The sequence below is a fragment of the Ambystoma mexicanum genome, chromosome 2q (assembly GCF_040938575.1).
Source record: "Ambystoma mexicanum isolate Mex_15411 chromosome 2q, UKY_AmexF1_1, whole genome shotgun sequence".
Classification (NCBI taxonomy): domain Eukaryota; kingdom Metazoa; phylum Chordata; class Amphibia; order Caudata; family Ambystomatidae; genus Ambystoma; species Ambystoma mexicanum.
In genome coordinates, this window is record NC_090924.1 from 180,790,334 (window position 1) to 180,813,150 (window position 22,817).

A 22,817-nucleotide genomic window follows, 5' to 3' on the forward strand; every position below is an offset into this window, starting at 1 on the left:
ACGAGGCACATGGGGTAGAACTGGGGCAGAGAAACAGACAATGGAGATAACTGATGTAGAGGGTGCAACAGGGGTCCGAACTTTGTCAAGGAGAATGACAATGGACAGAACAGCACCAATAAGCAGCATGAGCATGTGGTTACAGTCGCTATGCTTGCAAAGGTTGTTGGTACATTGTGTTTGTTTAGACAGGGCCTCATGATTATACTTTGCGCACTGGCAGGATAGAAATGTGCTTTACAGCGGCACTGCTGGCATATTGCTTAGTCATTTCACATATTCTATTTAGGTACATCTAGCATGGAAAGGGGACAATGCTGCCTTGTACTATTGAGTTAAGCCTCTTCATAGACTATGTAAGCCCACAAGCTATAACTGCTTAGGTTTCCTATTAACTGTTTAGATGCTCTATTAAAAGCAGTTACCGTAATCCTTTCTTGAAGAGCCTTGCGCCCCACCTGAACATCCTTCGAGCCCCCCCCACCCCGCGTGATCATCTGACTCTTTGTTGCTCTATATCCTAGAGAAGTGTGTCTTCTTAAATAAATGAATACATACATACATTTAAAAAATAATTAACATAAGGGAGAAACAATGAGGAGGGTTGCTGTGCGGGAGGTATTAGGGTTGACTGTGGCAACAAACCACCCCACCCCAGCCCAACCATATTGTTAAACTTAATACACGTATTTTTTTTTTTCGAGCAATGTTTTATTAGGTTCTCCCTTTATTGCCTCTGGAGAACGGCAATGCTTGTCCTGCCACATATTAAAGGGCATATGTGTAGGGACTTAACACTGCAAACTCCATCCCCACAAGAGTTCATTCCTAAACCCAGCTGAATGAACCAGCCTAAATTGGAGTATAGAGTGAAAGGTTGAAAGAGAACAGAAGTCGTCAAGGGAGTGGAGGGTCTATGCTGTTCGGCTGATATGCGAGAACGGAAGCACTTCCCTGAAAGGGCTGCACTTAACCATACGCACACCAGCATATTGCTCTTTTGTTCATGAACCTTCTAGAAGGATTCATATTCTGAATGAACGGGCTCACTGGTGAGGGGGATAGCTCAGGGGCAACTCGTTTGTCTTGGAAGCAAGAAGACAATGCAGCATAATGCAGGTTTGAATCCCAATCGCGCGCTTAGACACCTCTCTAGTATTAAGAGCGTTATAAAACAGCAATTATAATTGCTTATTTGGAGGCTGATTAAACATGCTGGGAGGACCAGCCAGAGGTTTTCTCAACCTTTGCTCGTCAGTTTACTGATAATCTATACAGGTACCAGGTCTGCAGGGAGGTTTGGGCCCCCTTATAGGCAGGATGATGTGACAGTAAGTCAGCTGTGTTTACCATCAACATGATTTGCCATGCTGAGCAACGATTGCCCTAACGCACATACGTACTGTATACGTACAATGTTCTTTTGCCTTCCCTCATGATTGCCATTTTTACATTGCAATCTGTTTCTTAACTGAAGGCAGCGCAGGAGCCTGCTTCCCACTAAGTATTAACAATAGCTTGCAAAAGATGTGCTCTTCCATGTAAATTACTGGTGTTGCCAGATGGTGGGACGACATTATGTCTCTAGCAACTGGAGTACTGAACAGGTTTATGAATCGCTCAGCCGTAAAGGTTCAAGGACTCTTTTGAGAAGGTTAACAAGGAAATATGCAATTGACTCAGAATCAGGGCGAGAAGGCTTTTAGGATCCATGGGCATAATTGTTGATTCAATATTCCACAGGAATGTTTGTTCCCACCTCTGAATTAATGGTGACCTTGAGGAACCTTGATGGTGTGCAGCGCTGTTAATGCTGGTTCATTGTATGTGTGTCCCTGAACAACGCATTCTACTCTGGAACATAAGATGTGCTTCTTTTAACTCCTCATCTTAAGCATTGTTATATCAGAGAGCCTATCTGGCCAGAGCCATCTTGCGGTAGCTATAGTGAACTCGAACTATAAACAGCTGTACTCATGAAGTATTTCCACATTAAGGCCCCAATTCATGGAATCCAGCGCAGAAGTTATGCAAGCGCTGCGTGCCGCATGTCGAGAAGAAGCGTGTGCCAACCAGCAATTGTGCCGCATGTGTATTGGAGGCATCAGTGCCCGTGGCGCATTGAACATCAAGAAGTGCCAGTAACGCCCCCAACACGACCCAGTGCGCAGTAAAAAGCCAGTGAACTGCCTAATACGGCGCACCCCAGCAAATCGCGTACCCCGGTCGACCCAGCCAAATCACGTGGAAAGGCCCACGCGTACTTCTTCCGCACCCCTGCATAATCGCGTACCCCGTTCGCACCAGCCAAATCGTGTGGAAAGGCCCATACGTACCCTTTCTGCACCCCAGCATTATCGCGTACCTGGTTCGCACCAGCTACATTGCATGCAAAGACCTGCACGTACCCCGGTCGCACCAGCCAAATCGCTTGAAAAGGCCTGCACGTACCCCTTCCACACCCCAGCGTAATCATGTACCCCAGTCGCACCAGCCACATCGCCTGGGAAGGGCTACGCGTACCCCGTCCGCACCCCAGTGTAATCACGTACCCCGGTCGCACCAGCCAATAGTGTGGAAAGTCCTGAGCGTTACCCTTCCGCATCCCAGTGCAATCATGTACCCCGGTCGCACCAGCCAAATCGCCTGGGAAGGGCCGCGCATACCCCGTATGCACCGCCAGCGTAATCATATACCGCGGTTGCACCAGCCCAATCGTGTGGAAAGTCCAGCGTGTATCCCGTCCGCACCCCAGAAAAATCACGTACCCCCTTCGCACCAGCCAAATCACATGGAAAGGCCCACGCATACCCCTTCCGCACCCCAGCGTAATCACGTACCCCGTTCGCACCAGCCAAATCACGTGGAAAGGCCCATGTGTACCCCAGTGTTATTGCGTACCCGGGTCGCACCAGCTACATTGAGTGCAAAGACCTGCACGTACCCCGGTCGCACTAGCCAAATCGCTTGGAATGGCCCACGTGTACCCCTTCCGCACCCCAGCATAATCGCGTACATCAGTCGCACCAGCCAAATCGCGTGCAAAGGCCTGCATGTACCCCGGTCGCACCAGCCATATCGTGTGGAAAGGCCGGCGCATGCAGCCATCAGTAGCGAACACACCACGCAGGCAGCCCACACCACATGGGATCACCCATCACCAGTGACCATGCGCCGCAGGCAGCCCACACCACATGGGCCCCACCATCACCAGTGACCATGCGCCGCAGGCAGCCCACACCACATGTGCCCCCCATCACCCATGAACATACCCCACAGGCAGCCCACACCACATGGACCCCCATCAACTGTGACCATACCCCGTAGGCAGCCCACACCACATAGCCCCCCATCAACTGTGACCATACCCTGCAGGCAGCCCACACCTCATGGCCCCCCCATCACCCGTGACCATACCCTGCTGGCAGCCCACACCACATGGGTCCCCCCATCACCCATGACTATATACCGCAGGCAGCCCACACCACATGGGTCCCCCATCACACGTGATGGCAACCTGCAGGCAGGCCCCACCTCATGCCCCCCCACCAACACCTGTGACAGCAACCTGCAGGCAGCCCACACCACATGGCCCCCCATCACTCGTTATCATACCCCACAGGCTGCCCACACCACATGGCCCCCCATCACCCATGACCATACCCCGCAAGCAGCCCACACCACATTGGCACAGCCATCACCCATGACCATACCCCGCAGGCAGCCCACACCACATGGGCCCCCTCATCACCCGTGACCATACCCCACAGGCAGCCCACACCACATGGCCCCCCCATCACTGTGACCATACACTGCAGGCAGCCCACACCACATGGGCCCCCCATCACCCATCACCATACCCCACAGACAGCCCACACCACATGCCCCCCCATCACTGTGACCATACACCGCAGGCAGCCCACACCACATGGGTCCCCCGTCACCTGTGACGGCAACCTGCAGGCAGGCCCTGCCTCATGTCCCCCACCAACACCTGTGATGGCAACCTGCAGGCAGGCCCTGCCTCATGTCCCTCCACCAACACCTGTGACAGCAACCTGGAGACAGGCCCTGCCAAATGTCCCCAACCACCAACACCTGTGATGGCAACCTGCAGCCAGGCCCCGCATCATGTCCCCCCACAACGCCTGTGATGGCAACCTTCAGGCAGGCCTACCTCATGTGCCCCCACCCAACCAGTGACGGCAACCTGCAGGCAGGCCCCACCACATGTCCCCCCACCCCACCAGTGATGGCAACCTGCAGGCATGCCCCGCCTCATGTTCCCCCACCCCACCAGTGACAGCAACCTGAAGCCAGGTCCCGTCTCATGGGACACCCCCCACCCCAAAACACTTTGGACCAATATGCATTAAAGCAGCACATGTGAAAACAAATGCCACCACACGCTGCACACTCCCGGTGCACCTCAACACCTATCCATTGGTCATGCTCCCCAGTACATGCCCCATGGTATCGGAATCCTAAAATCACACATGCATGCATGTGTGCACACACATGAACAACATTGGTCAACAGCAGAGACACAGAACTGAGTCAAGTGAAACGTGCACTAAACCATCAAGACCATACACACTTTGATTCAAACAGGTAAAAATATATTAAAAAATATGTATTAAAATCATACTCAGTAAAAACAACATATAAAACCAGCATGAATTCAATTAAAAAACAAAAGAGCGTGAAAACGGAAATAAAATGGATGTTGAAAATGAAAAACTCAAACATGTGGTCCATGACCATTAATGCAAGTCCAAATAAAAACACAAATGAAAAGAAAACCATTCTTCCATGGTGAACTAAAATTGATACCGGAAAAATACAATTATTTACAAACAACCAGGGTCCATTGTCCCAAAACATGTCTTAAAATCCTAAAAAATGTACATTAAAAACAACTATGTACTGAATATGGAGCAAAATCCAGGAACTCCAAAAAAAGTGAAAAATAAATGAAGCCTACACCTAAAGAACTATATACAATGGCACCGGGCGAGTCTTCCTCCTTGCCATGCTCCCTCTCAGTCTCCGCCAGGGCATTATCGAACGCTGCGTCCACTTCCACAAGGCGGGCCTCCGCTTCCCCCCTCGAGGGCTTGCAGGGACTCCTCCATGCTCCGCTCGAACTCCCTGCAAGTCTCCTCGAGGACCACTGCCCATCTGTGCCATGACTGGGAGGGCAACTAGTGAGAAGGGAGGCAAAGGTGGCTGGGGTGGTAGAGGCGCCCGAGGTGGCAGAGGCACCCCAGGTGGCGGAGGTGTGCGAGGTGGCGGAGGCCCCCGAGATGGCCAAGGTGTGAGAGGTGGCGGAGGCGCCGGAGGTGTCCAGCCCGTGCAGGGAGAGCCATGCTGCCCACCCAACAGGGTCAGGAAGTTGCAGGGGCAGCTGTAGCAACCACCACCCAGCCTCCAGGTCACTCAGGCATGCCTGTGGTGCTCCCCGCCCCGGTCCACTGAGACGCAGGGGCAGATGCTATCCGTGCATCGAAGGGGAATGGACATGCTGTGAAACGTCATGGCACCGACACCCAGGGTCCAGATGCAGCAGTGTCACCTGCAGCACCACCCACCACGGTCAGGTAGCTACAGGGGCAGCTGTAGCAACCACCACCCAACCTCATGGCACCGGCACCCAGGTACAGCCACCTGCAAGGGTACCTACAGTCACACCAATAGTGTGTGATGCCACAGCCCAGGCCACCTGTACTCCAGACCCTACAAACCCAAGTGGTCCCAGCCACTTGTGGTGTCCACATCCTCATAAGAAGGCAAAGCGTTAAGTAGGCCTACAGGCTCAGCCCCAAGGCACGGCACAAGAGACCTGCACATCGAGGAAGGGGAGCTTTAGTGATGAGGAGCTCCAGGTCCTTGTGGACTACGTGCAGGTACACCAACACGACATGCTTTTGCAGGCAGGGAGCACACATACTCCTGCCCAATGTATGGCCCACTGGCAATGTGTTTCTGACTACATTAACGCCTTGGGCCATGAGAGGCGCTCAGCTACTGATGCAATGAAGCGTTGGTATGACCTGCGGCACAGAGCCAAAGGTAAGATGCGTGCCAACTATGCTCTACTCTGACTGGAAGTGGGTTACCAGAAGAGGACGAAGAACTCACTCCACAGGAGGAGATCATGCCTTGGGTCCAGACACATATGCCACTCCTGCTTCCCCTTTCCATGGGCTTTCTAGGAGTGGAGCGTGTGAAAGTAACTTACACAGTGGCATTGGGCTTCCATTCTATCTGTTGGCAGTCTCAAGTCCGACCTGTGTATACACCAATAGCAGGATTCATGATTCTTTGTCCAATGCATGATTGCCATAATTTTATGTTCATACATTGAGATGCATCCTTTGTTCATGTTCCATCTTCAATTTGCCACACAAATTTAGAAGGGTGCCATTTAGAAGAGTGGCATGTGTAAATCATGACACATTGAGGCGCATGTGCATTTGGGTATGGTCACGGTCAGACAGATTAACTCTTAGGTCCTGTGTTTCTGGTTTGCTGTACTGGCAAATTGATGTTCCTGTGTACATGATTTATTGATGAGTGAGTTATTTCAGGACTTTTTAGGTTGTTTGTTGCACGCTTTGTGACAGTAGTATTATGTGTTGGCCATGTATTTCTCTGTTTAGACATTGCATGCCATGGCATGGTGTGTCAAGCGCGTGACATGAAGTGTGGGAGGGTTTAGGTGACATACCGGCATTTAGATGTGTACTTTGTCATGCCGTTTCTGGCATACTCCATTGTGCACACCAGATTGAGATACCTTTAGTACTAAGAGATGCACACAATGTAGCACTTCCCAGGACACATTCTAAGGGTGTTAAGGTTGGGACAGATGATTGTCCCTTTGTCACCATCGATTGTCACCTGGAATGTGCCAGGCATGTGTGCACTCCGCAGGTGTTGGATTTTAGGTGAGAAATTGTGCCATAAGCTGGGTACGGGCAGCCTTGCCACGTGCCCTTTCCCCTCCATTGCGCAGCCACGGTGCATGTGGTTGGGGATGTGGGGGCACCACCGTGTCCACCAGTACGCCACACCGTGTTGTAATGTTGTGTAGGACACATTCTGCCACAATGATCCTGCACACTACTGGTGGCGCATATAGTAGCTCACCAACAGAATGGTCAAGGGAGCGGAAGCGTGACTTTAGCACTCCGAATGTGCACTCTACTAATCCCCTAGTTGCAATATGGGCAGCTTTGTATCTTACCTGTGGTGGTGTGGTGGCGTTCCGTATTGGCGTCATCATGTAGGTGCTCAGAGGGTAGGCACTGTCCCCTGTAGAGGCGAGATGGGTTGTCAATGGTGTGGTTTTGTCTGTCTGAGACATGCATGCATATTCAGGGCCATTTGTACTCACCAATGATCCATGTGTTGCCATGCCTCCCAGCTTCCAGGGCCCGCTGTAGGGGTGACATTCTGAATAGGAAACTATCATGGATGGACCCTGGATAGTTGGCATATACAGGGGTGATGATTCCCTTGGCATCACATACAACCTGCACGTTGATGGACTGCCAGTGCTTGCGATTGCGATAGATGTGTTCTGTGGCCCTAGGTGGATGTAGGGCCACATGGGTGCAATCAATGGCACCAAGCACTTTAGGGAAGTGCGCCATGCCGTAAAAGTCCTGGAGCACGTTCTGCCTTTCTGCGGGTGTTCTGGGCATGTATATGTGCCTGCAGACTGAGGTGCATGCAGTCATAATTGCCAACACCTGGTGTAGGCAGCATGACTGCGCGGCCTGTGAAATGCCCCCGACAATGGCAGTTGTCTGATGAAATGACCCAGTGGCCAAAAAATGCAGTATTTTGAGCACCTTTCCCAAAGGGCTCAGATCTTGGGAGCACAGGGTGGGTGATGTGAGGTAATCCTCCCACTCTGTGACTAGGTCTAATATGATACGGGGTGGAAACCTATACCTGCCATAGACCTGGTCATCAGGCATCCCAAAAAGGCTGGTCCTGAGTAAGAAAATGCGTGCCTTGGCTATCCTCCTCCTCTTGCGGTGTCCCGCGATCACTGCTGCGAAAAATGGGACAATCATCGTAACTGTATTGCGCGTTGTTTTTTTGTGCACCCTTTTTATGCATTGTTTTTGATGGGCGGTGACGCTTACGCCTGCTTTAGTTTGGCCGACGTGTTTCCGGATTAGCACGTCTTTTTCCGTGCGTAGGAGAGCCCTTTCAATTCCATGAATACGTGTTGTTAGTGCGCATGTGGGTGTTGCAAGTATTTTTCTGTGGTACTTCCCACGTAACGCCCACATTTACGCTTATTGTTCCCCATTCCACATGTACCGCCCCCATTTTAGGTGACTGCGCTAGACGGTGTGCAACTTCGCTGGGTGTCTTGCGCAAGGCGTTCGTGGTGTCGCAGTGACGTGTTGGACCCGCACAGATTCAGCGCAAGTCTCCGGTAAGCCACGCGTTATGTGTTCCATGAATCAACAAACGGGCTCTAGTGCGCGTTTTGCACGCTTGAGCCCGTTTTTCAGCGCTATTTTATTCTATTAATCAGGCCCTAATTAATGTGGTTTAAACATGGAGCTAAAGTGCACATTAGAATAGGGAGACCACGTTGGCAATGTTGGAACCAAAAAGCTGTCACTGTGCTTGCATTTCCAAATGCCGCATTGCATGGTGGGGAAAACAACAGAAAGGAAAATTGAATAATTGCATGATAACAACATGTTTCCAGTCACACTAAAATTCCCTCTACTAGGTCAGTTCTTCCCTTTAGTTGTCACCACTGTTACTTTGGATGCAAATATGAACCGGTATCCAATTGAATCATGTGGGTAATACGATACCTTGGTCTGCCAGACACATTCTAAAGGCACGAGTATTGCTTTCTCAGCTTACCGGTAGCAAAATAGTGACACTGTGTAGGCGCAATTGTAACATAATTGAAGACTGGTTTAAAACCGAGCCACTAAAACTGGCTCCAACCCAGATGGGCACTTGATGGTAGTTGATGAACATCCTAACAAGTTTGATAGCATTGTGTAGGGCAGACTGTTCAGACTATGAGATGTCCAGATGGTCAATGGCTATAAGGAGAGAATATAGTCAGTGGCTCAAGCAGCTGAGATATTCAGTCAATAATAGTCGCTGACAAAAAAATGATTGGTGCTCTCAGAGGTTGCAAGTGCAGAAATATATGGTTGATATTAGCAAGCGCCAAGGGGTATTGTAGGAAGAACATTTTAAATCCGATTAATCAGAAGAAATGACTAATTCACTTAAAAGATAAAGGCCATTCATTGATCAGGAAGTCATTCTTGCAGTGTAGATCAGGGGAATACCATTGTTGGCTGGTGAGGAGGATACCGACCAAACAATATTGAAACTGAAGAATTCTAGGGCTCGAGGCCCTAATGGGCTTGCCAACGTGGTCTTAAAAAAAGATCCTATTAAGTGGGCAAACATTTTAAAAATGTTGTTTCCCAAGGATGCCTTAAGCAGGAAATCCCAGTTTTGTGGAAGCAATCTGTACTTCTCCTGGTATACACAAAAGGAGATAGGACCATGCCGGTAAATTACAGATTGCTGTCTCTTGTGGATACTATGGGGAAAATCTTCTCAACGTTTGTTTTGATGGCCCTTCAGACCTGGGTGTATGAAAAGCAGTTACTTCAATTCACGCAGAGAGGGTTCCGACCAAGGAGTTCTACGACACATGATTTGAGGGGCAAGGATATATTATTTCGAAGGGCCTCGACATCTGGTGGGTCGGCCTTTTATACTATCTTTGATGACTTTCGGTCTGCTTTTGACAGTGTGAACTGAGGAAAACTATGGCATAAAATGAAAGCCTGGGGATGCCCCAACTGGCTAATGTGTGTATTGAAATGGTTGCACCATAACACAGGGGGGCGAGTTCGACTTGATGATTCTGGCACCATGTCTGCCCGTGTCTCAATTTGCAGGGGAGTGAAGCAGGGTTCTAACCTTGCACACCTGTTGCATAATATATACTTGGCTGACCTCCCCTTGCACTTTGCTCAGTTGTGGGCTGCTGCCCCAGAATTGGGGGACAGACAATACGGTATATGCTTTATGCCGACAACCTTCTAATGTTTAATAATACCTATAGTGGAGAAAGGGGGATGTTTGCCACCATGGTCTCATACACTGCTGAAAATGATCTAATTATCAATAATCGAAAAACAAAGGTCATGTTGGTTGCAGCCAAGAAGGGTAAGTGTCTCTGCTTTCATTCCAGTCTGGGGAGTCTGGACTATGTGCTGAAATACCCTTATTTCGGTTTAGAAATGAGTGCTAGTCAAAATTACACCAATATGAAAGCATCAAAGATAGTTAAGGCCCGACGGTTGACCCACCTGATTGAGGTATTTGCAAGGCAAACAGCCGGTTATGCAATAGAGGGTATTATTACCCTCTATAGACAGAGTTTTTGACTCATGGTTTTATATGGTCTAAATGCCCTGGCCATGAGCGACTTAAATTGGCTGGACAAACTTGAGGAATATTTTTGCCGATGGATTTTAAAACTTCCCCCTTCAACCTTGGTTGAATATTTGAGAATAGAGTTGGGTTTAGTCTCCTTAAGGGGCTTAATGTTGACAACTCAGGGAGTATTCCAGTTAAAAGCTAACTCTCGCCCTAAATGTGACTTGCTCCTCCTGGTGGGAGATGCTAGAGGGAAAAAACAATATCTTGGTGGAGGCGAATTTGATCGACCGAATGCCAAGTTGTATGAGAATATAAAGTGGCGCCCAGTTTTGCCCGTGGCACTGAGTTTGCAAATTTGAAATATTTATTCCAAAGTAAGCTGAGGCTATGGGACTGGACAAATAACTTGCTCCAGTCCTCTTGGCCCTCTTCCTGCTCCTACCTGAAGGGCAAAAAACCTCGGGATCATCTTCGACTCCACTCTCTCCTTCTCTCCTCACATATTCGACGTCTCTAAGAAGTCACACTACCAGCTGCACCTCCTCAGAGGTATCCTTCCTGTCCTCTCCTTCCCCCAAAAGCTCACTGTCTCCAGAGCCCTGGTTCTCTCGAAGCTGGACTACTGTAACAGCCTTTATCTAAATCTGCCTGCCTCAACTCTCCGTCTTCTGCAACTCATCCAGAACAGGACTGCTAGACTTGTCCTTGGCCTCAAGCCCAGGGACTGTATCTCTCCAGGACTGAAATCGCTACACTGGCTCCCAGTGGCTGCGAGGATTAAGTTAAAAACCCTCTGCATTGTCCACAAGGCCTTCTGGGGCCTGGGGCCAAAATGCCTTCAACTCTCTCTTCCTAAATATCTTCCTTCTCGAGCTCTTCGCTCATCCGCCTCCATCTCCCTCAGGGTCAGCCGCTTCTCCAAGCAACGAGTTGGGGGTAGATCTCTGTCTGCAGCAGGGGCCTCCCTCTGGAACAGCCTTCCTGCCTCCCTGAAACTTGAGGAGAACCATCTCCGGTTCCGGAAGCACCTCAAAACCTTTCTCTTTGCTTCGGCTTTCTCTCCCCCTCTCCCCTGCTAATTTACTGAAACTGCACTGAATCCGCAACTGGGCCACTCACCGATCTTGTTCCTTGGCCCAGCCACTCTCCCCTGCGCTGCCTCCCTGGCAACCCCTGCACTGCAGGACTGTCTCTGTATCCCTACAGCCCCCCTTCCCAGTACTTGTCTGCACTTACCTTGCACTTGCCACCAGCTGGCCCTTATTATTTTATCTTGTATTCTACTAACCCTGTACTGCACTTCTCCTCTCCCTTTCCCCCTTGCACTTTTCCCTTCCCCTCTACCCATGCACTTGCGCGATCTGAATGACACTTGGCCTAGTAGGAACGTTGTCTGTCTCCCCTTGTTCCCCCCTCCCTGCCTCGTCGCGCCTTGAAACACTTGTGTATAGGCGCGTTACAAATGCCATGTCATATCATATCAGTTCATGTGGTGTAAAGTTTACATATAGATTTTTACCAACCCAAAGGTATTTGAGACAATGCCTTAGCCCTGTAGTTCGGAATGTCATTCTAAGATTACGCACAAATCAGTTGCCTGTTTTAGTGTTCAAGGGTGCACAGCTTACAATCCCTCGGCCCCATAGAGTTTGTTGCATTTGCAAAGTGCCTGAAATTATTGAATACCTACGCACGTGTTTACTGAATGCAATGCATATCTCGAAGCATAGCTCAGAGGCAACAAGTTTTCCTTGGAAGCAAGACTATGTGGAGCAACACAGGATCGATCCCTGGGTCTGCGCTTAAAAACCTCTGGGTATTAAGCGCGTTATAAATAACCAATTACAATTACAAAATTTTGGGACAAGGTTATATGGGTATCCTCAGTAAATTTGTGCATAATCTTGAATCAATAAAAGATGCTGCTTTTTGGGATCATCACCCTACATTGGACGTGGCGCTCTATTACATACATTATTATCATCAGAGAGTGTGGAATAGTGTGAAATGGTTTTAATAATTTTTGATGATTTAAAATCATTTAAAGATTTTTTAATGATGGGTAACAGTTTTAATAGATAATTTCTCTTTCCTGCTTATTGACTGATTTAGTTGGGGTGCCCTATAATTCCCAGGTGCACGTAGGGATAAGGATAACTTATACGAAAGCATCGCTTCATTATTGAATTGAATTGGAGTGGACTTCCTGCTGACTGGTGGATTGATAAATGGGTGGATAGATGATTTAGTATGAATTGTATTTTAGCTGATTAGTGCGATATTGTGATTTTGTGATTTTATTGAATGTTGTAAGAATTTGATATTGTTACGAAGGTAAACAAATGTTTTAGGATTGTTCATTGGTGGTTGTAGTTTGTAGAGATTCTTCTTGAATCAAATACAAATAAAATAAAATAAATATGGAACAATTGGTTAAGCCCACTGCGCCATTTTCCCAAATTATGCTTAAAACACAAAGTTTTCAATATCTCAGGTTTGATTCATGTTTATTTTTGCAAATTCACTTGGACTACCATGTCTGTCCTCATTTGTGTTCTGCTTTTGACACCACTGCTAAAGCGAGAGAAATAATGCAGGCAGCATTCAAACCAATCAAATATTTTAGGAGTTGCAGTCCCACATAGTTTAGAATGTTTTCCAGTAATTCACTCTGAAAAAAACGTTTTCACTGAGTCATAGCAAAGTGGGGCCCTTAGAGGGAGGGATTGGTATTGACATCCCCCAAAGGACCATATATCAAGTCCCACTGCCCTACTGGGGCCGTGCAGGCTGCAAGTTAAACTGTTTTCTATTTCGAGCGCTTTTGTGACAGAAATTAACTGAATCACTGAGCCCTATGGAGCAACGGTTAAATCTCTCGCTAATTGTGGACAGATGTCATGGAATCCGGGTGGTGGGAGATCTCTGCCTGTGATTTATGGACCTGTCGTCAACCTTTGATAAGGTGGAAAGGTTGCTTCTATGGTCTAATTTGCTGTCTCAGGGTATTGATGAAGACATTCTGAGTGTCCTGGTTCAACCCCATACTAGAAATGAGGCTTTTGTTATTCATGGCAATTTGAGAATTACAACTGATAAGTTTGCTATAACACAGGGGGGCTCATGTTCTATGAGCACATAACTCAAATAATTGATGTAAAGGCTGTAAAGCTTTTACGCCATTCATTTATGTTGGCTCACATTCAATGATTTGTATGGTGGAGAGGAGGGGTGGAACATAACTTGTGTTTCCGTCGCCTCCCTTCCTCTCCACCATACAAATGCTCCAGCATCTGCATTGGCATGGATTGTTATCTGGAGGCACATGTTAGGTTTCTCTGTTGAATACGTCTGCCCACACTACTTGCATAATTAGCTTCTGAAGCTTCAACTTGCAGCCCATTCAAAAGATAAGGCCTGTCGTCAACAATAACATTTAGCCACTATTAGTGTGGCAACAGTTCGATCAAACCATGACTATTGTAATTCTGTGTATGTAGCAGCTTTGAAGTCTGTTTCATTATGACTTCAGAAAAATAGACTAAAGTTCCCCTTTTATTTAAAGTGCATACCAAAGAAGTACAGCATGTCCGGGTTCAATCTTCATCTGATGTTGTTTGTATTGGTAGAAGGCAATTGCAATTGATGTTCTATGTGGATGATGTTGTAGTCATAGCATGCATTCCAACAGCTCTTCAGGTCTTGATTGATGCCTATGCCAACTTCAAATGCTGAGAGGATAGCTCAGGGGCTGCGTGTTTGTCCTGGAAACATGTCAATGCAGAGCAACACATGTTTGAATCCTGGTCTTGTGCTTGGAGACTGGTCTCTAGTGTTAAGCGTGTAATAAAAGATGAATTCATTACTGATAGGAAACTTAAAATAAATGTGAACAAATATTTGGCCATAGCCATGGGGAAGGCAGATAAATGAAAAAGAGCATTTATGATGAACATCTTCTCTCTGGAGATCCTTAGCTATTTTCTGAAGGAGCGTGCATCTCCAAAAGATTCGAAAAACAGTCCTAAGCAACTGCATTGCGTGGTCCCAGGCGAATGTGAAAAGGGTTAACCAACATATCAGTAACATTGTGTTCCCCAGAAGAATTTCTGAAACAGTGCAAAGGGGATTTGCAAGAGCTGTAAGAACCAATCAGGCCATTGTTATTTGTGTTAGTCAAGATCAAGGGCAACGGTAACGTCCTGCTTTTTCGATTATGAAATGCATATTGAAAAGCATGTTAAGTGCGAAAGTCTGGCCACAATCAAAAAAGATAAGTGGGAAAAAAAGATAGATACTAGGACTATCATTGGCAGATATAAGAATTGGCTTTGCATTCATAAAATCAATAAAAAATCGGCTAAATTGGAAAATGTTATATGGCCTGATGAGAACGCATGTCTCGCACACATTCTGGCATTTGTATCGTTCCTACATTACTGCTATTATTCTGAAAGAGATATGTGGCTTTGTGGAAGTGGGGTGGTATGCCCATGTTAAAAGATTGTATTAGGTCCAGGGGAACACAAACGGTTGAAATGTTTTCTGAGTTAGGCGGGCCGGCCATGAATATTAACGTCTCAGACATACTAGATATATTGGTCAAACTGAAACCAAATTGGGTCCCTGGCCCACGATGGTTTGGCAAATATAGGATTAAAATCTAACCCTCAAATTTGGGCAAGAGTGTTATACGATATGTATACGAACATCTTTACTTGGGATGCCTTTCCGCGAAGCTGGCTTAGTTCTATCATGATCCCAGTTCATAAGCATCGATCATGTTTGGATCCTTGTCATTTCAGATTGCTAGCTATGCTAGACACTAGCAGCAACAATGTTGCCACACTATTTTTACACCTTTTAGAAAAGTGTGCCAGAGAGAAGAAGCTACAGCATTTACAGCAGCTTGGATTTAGGTCTGCGTCTTGAGCAGGACCTTCTTAAATTCCGAAAACACCTCAAGACTTTTCTCTTTTCCTCCTCCTTCCCTTCGTCCCTCCTCTGCTAATCTCACAGTTGCTCTGATCGGTGTCTTGGACCCTTATGCATTCTCTGGCCACCTTACCACTCACACCCAATCTCCCCAGCTTCTGTCTTCCTTCAGCACTTGCCTCAGCACACCCTCCGCATGGAAGACTCACACTTTTTCACCCAACACGGCTCATGGCCTCATAACACTTAGCATACCTTGCACTTCATCTGTGGCTCACCTTCGAGCATGGACACCCTAGCATCTACCCTATTGCCCACTTCCTTGCTGCACTTGCATCTTCTGAATACTCACAAAGCATAGTAGGTTTGGCTGCCCCTTCCCCCACTGTAATTTATTTCTATATACTTTTAATTGTACTGCAATCCCATGTTCCTTCCTTGTTGCCCTGTGGCATATTAGGGGTGTCAAATTAGAGATAGAGTCAAGACCTATATCTCCTTAGGCCTTCCCTTTTGTATTGCTCCCGTGCTGCGGTTTATTATACAAACATTAAAAAAGGTTTTGTGTAGATGATTACACCTTAAGGGATTTATCCAAAGAGTAGGTGGAGACTCGGTAGAGGGACTTAAGGAAATATACAAGAAAGCAAGAATGAAGTTGGGCCTTACTTCACTGCACACTTTGAGAAAAGTGATGTATAGTAAATTCTACTTAAATATAAAGTGTGCGTTGCTAGCAGTCATGCAGTGAGCAGCAACCTTCTTGTCCTCCTGCCCTATCTTTCATTGATACATTGTACTACAGCCAGAATTTTTGTTTAATTGTGAAATGACTGCTCCCAAGCGTGTCCGGAGGAGACTGCGCCACAGTGTGGGTGAGGTGATTGCATGGACTGTCACCTGAGAAGGAGTGCCAGGGTGTGGCTGACTGGCAAGATGGTGGCCTACACTGGGTGGAGAGCAGCAGGAGTTGAACCGGCACCTAAGTGGTGCAGTGAGAAGCCCTGGGTCAACAGCGGGAAGGAGTGTGACAGCCGCTCTGGGGTTTCCATGACCCTGGGCACTGGAAAGGAAAAGTCATTCCCGCAGTGCATACTGCGCTTAGACAGAAATGGTAGGAGGCTGAACGGGCTTCCCGGACAGCTGATGCGGGCCAGACAACATCGGCTGTGTCCCAGCAGAGAAAGAGAAGGTGTCACGATGCCCGCTCCCGGGGAGCCGGCTCAGGCCCTGCGCCCCCGAAAGCGGACATCAAGTCCCCGGGGAAGGTCCCAGCAACCCCTTATAGGGGCCCTTTGGACAGCGTCCTGGCGCCTATGGCGCCAGGCTCATAGAAAACGTCAGTCCTGGCGCCATAGGCGCCAGGCTCATTATGAAAGTGTTTGGGTGCACTTACCTGATGCAGACCATGCTGCAGAACCCCGGCCTCCTTGAGGCCTGAAAGGAACTACTTTACCTGTGGGACTCATTTACCACCCGGGCATGGTCGGGGAAGGATACATACCTGATTGGAGGAAGGACACATTCTAGGAACTTCTTCCAAGGCTATTTAAACCACACCCGATTAGCCACACATGCTTCGCGTTGTTCTGCATCTAGCAGCTGGACGCTCACCGTGTCTGCTCCTGCATCTTGACTTCTGCCACACCTGCCAGCATCCTGAATCACCTGCAAAGGAAGGGAACAAGAGAACAGAAGAAGGAAAAGGCCTCACCTGCTAAATCTGCATCCCAGAGACATTTCGCCGACAATCCTGAAAAGGAAGACATTTATTTTTAAAAGCACATCGCATCGATCACTGCAGCGCCGCATTCTACTCACCTTTACAGGGCGCCTCCATGTTCAGCAGCAACCATCCGGATTCGCAGTCGTGCCCCCGCGCCTAGGGAGAAAAAGACAAGAACAAAGGTGAGAGAAAGAAGGGAAAAGGGAAGCTAAAACTCCATGTCAAGACTTACCTGTTGGGTCATTCCCTTTTCATTTCGGGTCCGCGCCGCATTCAGGCATTTTCGGACCCCGGCCCCTAAGGGGAAAAAGACATCAGCGTTAATGAGTGAATGAAAAGACATTACCAAAACACTCATTAAAGACTTACCTGATTTCCACAAGGATTTCACCGCTCACCTCGGGTCGTGCCTGTTCCCCGGCATTCCGTACCCCGGCCCCTATGGGGAAAAAGACACTAGTATTAGAACATTAATGCATGGACACAAGGGAACCACTTATAGAAAAACTTACCTGGAAGCCAAGCAAGTTTGGTTCTCACTCATCCGAAAATCCAGTGACGTAACTGGATACCAACGCGCCCCTGCATCAGAAGCAGGATGGAGAGCTCGTCCTTCCAGACCCTAAGAAGGATACTTCTGCGAGTCAGACAAGCCAGATCTGGGGCTTACAGTCCGTCTTCCGAAGCCTGCGCATCACCTTAGACGAGGTCACAGCAGCGCGAACCAGGCCAGCGCCCCCGTGGGAGTCAGGTGAGCGTTACAGAACGCGAAGCCTTCCTACAAATTCCCACCCAGGCGCTATGGAAACTTCTGAGACTGATCAGTTGGCCCAATTACTGGGGGAATTACGGGCCGAAGTACATGCCGCTCGTCAAGAGACTAATGCCCTCAAGAGGGAATTAATAATATCAAAGGAAAGAATTGATGACCTGGCCAGACAGCTTTTGCAAGGTCAAGCTGGACAAACTCCTCTACCCTTTTCCGGAGGGAACCCCGCTCCTGTGGTTCCCAGTAACCCTATGCAGATTAATCTACCTGGAAACATGCTGCTGGCCCCACCTGAACGCTTTGCTGGGGACCCCAAACGATTCGCCGTATTCATGAATCAGTGTCGTTTGCACTTCCTATGCAGACCTGGGGCCTTCCCTAATGATCAGACCAAAGTAGCCTTTGTATTGTCATATCTCAGCGGCTGCGCTGCCGATTGGTCAGTTCCACTGGTTACTCAAGATGACCCGATTCTCTGTGATTTGCAAGGATTTCAAGCAAGCATGGAAAGGTTATTTTTTGCTCGACACTCTCAGGGGCAGGCTCTAGATGACGAACTTCTATCCCTGCGACAGGGCAATCAGGACCTCCTATCCTATATTGCAACCTTTAATAGACTAATTGTGGAAACGGGATGGCCAGAGGATAAAAGAGTCACGTTATTTTATCGAGGTCTACGCAGAGAACTTAAAGATGTTTTGGCCCAAGTCGTAAATCCGCCCCAAGAATGCACAGAATATATAGACTTAGTGGTCCAATTGGATCACAGACTTCAAAACAGAAAAACAGATCGGTCCAGGTTTGAGACCCGGGTGTTGGTCAAGACCCACGCTAACCCCAAGGGAGTTGATGTCTCTGAGCCTATGCAAATTGGAGGGGTTAAAGAACCCTTAACTCAAAAGGAACGTGGAAGGAGGCGGCAGTTAAAATTATGTCTTTATTGTGGGAACTCTGGACACTTTCTACGAGATTGCCCGGCAAAACCGCCCCGAAAAGCGGTAGGAGCCGCTGATAAAAACCATGAAGACTCTGTTTCGGGAAACGACTCAGCCCGACAAGCGTAGGGGTCCGCCTGCCGAGCTTGAAAACTAACTCTCAGACCTCGCATTTCATTGTGCCAATGGTTCTCGTAGATCCAGAAAAGCCTAAGCGGTTGCATGCAATAAAGGCATACATCGATAGTGGGGCTATTGGAAACTATGTGGATCGTGAATTGGCCTCTAGGATTAACCTCCCTCTCCATCCTAAAACCAGCAAAGATGTCATCACCACAGTCGATGGAACTGGAATTGCCTCTGGACCGGTAACACATTCCACTACTGGGGTGACTCTTATTGGTCCTGACGGCCATCGGGAGGCAGTTGTGTTTGATGTAATCAGGGCTCCACAGTTTCAGGTTATTCTTGGAATTCCTTGGTTAGAGACACATAATCCTCGAATTGATTGGCGAGCTAAGAGAATAACCTTCCCGGATTGTGCACAAACATGCTACCCAGAAAACCTGAACATTAATCTAGCATCTGTAACCTCTGCCTCCATGCAATTACCTCCGGAATACCAGGACTTTCAGGACGTCTTCCAAAAGGAACAGGCCAACACGTTACCTCCTCACCGATCGTACGATTGCCAAATCGATCTGGTGCCCGGTGCACAACCCCCTTGTAACAGGATTTATGCCCTTACTGAACCTGAGAACCTGCATTTGAGACAATATTTGGATCAATACCTCGCCAATGGTTTTATTCGCCCGTCAACGTCCCCGGCATCCTCGGCTTTGTTCTTCGTGCCTAAAAAAGAAGGCGACCTTAGAACTTGTATCGATTACCGCGCATTGAACCAGATAACGGTTAAAAACCGTTATCCTCTGCCTCTGATTCCTGAACTCCTTGACCAGGTGAAGGACGCTTGCATATACACCAAGTTAGATCTCCGGGGGGCATATCATCTGGTGCGAGTAAAAGAAGGCGAGGAATGGAAAACAGCCTTCCGTACAAAATATGGATTATTCGAATACCAGGTAATGCCTTTCGGGTTGTGCAATGCGCCTGCTGCCTTCCAATTCTTCATGAATGATGTCCTTCGGGAACTCATCGATGTTTGTGTTGTCGTCTATATCGATGACATTCTAGTGTACTCCTCTCCGGAATCTGATCACAGAAAACACGTTAGGGCAGTTCTGGAAAAACTGCACCATTACAAACTATTTGCTAAACTGGAGAAATGTGTTTTCCATACCACAGAAGTTGAGATTCTCGGTTTCATCCTGACACCCAAAGGAGTCCGAATGGACTCAAGAAAAGTGGATGCCATCCTCAAATGGCCATCATCTAGCTCTGTAAAAGGGGTTCAAAGCATGCTCGGCTTTGCCAATTTCTATCGCAGGTTTATCCCGGAATTTTCACGCATAGTACAACCCATTACTGCACTCTTGAGGAAAAATAAACGTTTTGAATGGTCTGAAGAAGCCGAGCAGGCCTTCCAGGATTTAAAAGCTAAGTTTACCTCTGCACCTATATTGAAACACCCACGTCCAGATCTCCCGTATGTCGTCGAAACTGACGCATCCAGCCTAGCCATGGGAGCAGTTCTGTCTCAAAGAGATCCTGAAACCAACCAACTGCATCCCGTAGCATTTTGGTCCAGAAAATTCTCGGCACCAGAGATTAATTACGCAATCACTGACAAAGAACTGTTAGCCATAAAGTCCGCTTTTAAAGCCTGGCGGCATTACCTGCTTGGCGCTCGACATACCATCACGGTGATCACTGATCACCGGAATTTACAGTATTTGAAAACCGCCAAGGCTCAGTCATCACGGCAGCTCCGATGGGCTTTGTTTTTCGCTGAATTTGATTTCATGATTACCTATCGACCTGGCTGCAAGAACGGCAAAGCAGACGCCTTATCCCGAATTGGAATGGGAGAATATGATACAAACTCAGAACCAGTACCAATAATTCCCGAACAGAGAATTCTAGGCATGACTTTGTTACAGACGCTCGAAGACATTCAAGTCAGAGTGAAACAACTCCTGGACCCTACAGTCCTACAGGATTGGATACAAAAGGGATCAGACTTTACCATAGATAATGGTTTACCTTATTACCAAGGACGCTTATTCCTGCCGCACAAGGATTTACACAAACTAGTTATTTCAGGTTATCATGATACATTAATAGAGGGACACCCCGGTATTGCCAAGACAATGGAAAAGGTGAAACGACAATTCTGGTGGCCCTCTTGGCGAAAAGATGTTAAATCTTTTGTGATGTCCTGTGGTGTTTGCGCCCAAAATAAAGGTCAAAAGAAAAGACCAGCCGGTCTCCTTCAACCTCTAGACATACCGCCAGCACCCTGGCACACCCTATCAATGGATTTTATTACAGACTTGACTCCTTGTTCGAGATACAATACCATTCTGGTAATTGTGGATTTGTTTTCCAAAATGGCCCACTTCATTCCTTTGAAAGGTTTACCTTCAGCTTCTGTCCTAGCCAAAGAATTCCTCGAAAATATTGTTCGGCTACATGGATTCCCATCTATACTAATCTCTGACCGGGGAAGCCAATTAATTTCCCACTTCTGGCGCAAATGTTGTCAAATGGCACAAATCGATGTAAGATTATCGACCAGTCACCACCCTCAGACCGATGGTCAGACCGAGAGGACAAATCAGACCCTTGAGCAGTACTTACGGTGTATGTTACAGCAATCTGAAAGCAACTGGAAAGACATTCTTTGGATAGCCGAATACGCATATAATAATTCGGTACACTCTGGAACTGGCAATAGTCCTTTTTATACCTTGTTTGGACATCACCCTCGAACCTCAAACCTCGACTCACCTCAGAACCTCGGAGTGCCCGCAGTAGAACATCTGCATTCTACCATTACCCGAGCCTTCAAAGAGGCAACCACGCATTTACAACAAGCCAAGAGAAAATGCTGACCTACATCGGAGTGAAGCACCTCCGTATCAGATTGGGGATCAAGTGTGGTTAGCTACCAGACATTTACCGCTCAAAGGGCCTCGAACTTTTAACCCAAAATATCTGGGACCTTATTCTATTACGGCAATAATTAACCCAGTAGCGGTTAAACTTGATTTCCCATCTAATATGCGAATTCACCCTGTTTTTCATGTGTCACTTCTGAAACCAGTGGTCCCCGGAACCCGACTACTCAAACCTCCAGAACCTATTCAAATAGGTGGGGAACCCGAATTCGAAGTGAAGAACATTTTAGATTAAAAAATGTTTAGGTCAAAGCTTTTCTACCTAATTGATTGGAAGGGGTACGGACCTCAGGAGACCATGTGCATGCACCTCGATTAGTCAGGAAATTCCACCGTCTCTTCCCAAACAAACCAAAACCCCCGGAGGGAACAACCTTGGGAGGGGCCTTGGGGGGGAGTGCAGTCACGATGCCCGCTCCCGGGGAGCCGGCTCAGGCCCTGCGTCCCCAAAAGCGGACATCAAGTCCCCGGGGAAGGTCCCAGCAACCAGTCCTAGAAAACGTCAGTCCTGGCGCCATAGGCGCCAGGCTCATTATGAAAGTGTTTGGGTGCACTTACCTGATGCAGACCATGCTGCAGAACCCCGGCCTCCTTGAGGCCTGAAAGGAACTACTTTACCTGTGGGACTCATTTACCACCCGGGCGTGGTCGGGGAAGGATACATACCTGATTGGAGGAAGGACACATTCTAGGAACTTCTTCCAAGGCTATTTAAACCACACCCGATCAGCCACACGTGCTTCGCGTTTTTCTGCATCTAGCAGCTGGACGCTCACCGTGTCTGCTCCTGCATCTTGACTTCTGCCACACCTGCCAGCATCCTGAATCACCTGCAAAGGAAGGGAACAAGAGAACAGAAGAAGGAAAAGGCCTCACCTGCTAAATCTGCATCCCAGAGACATTTCGCCGACAAT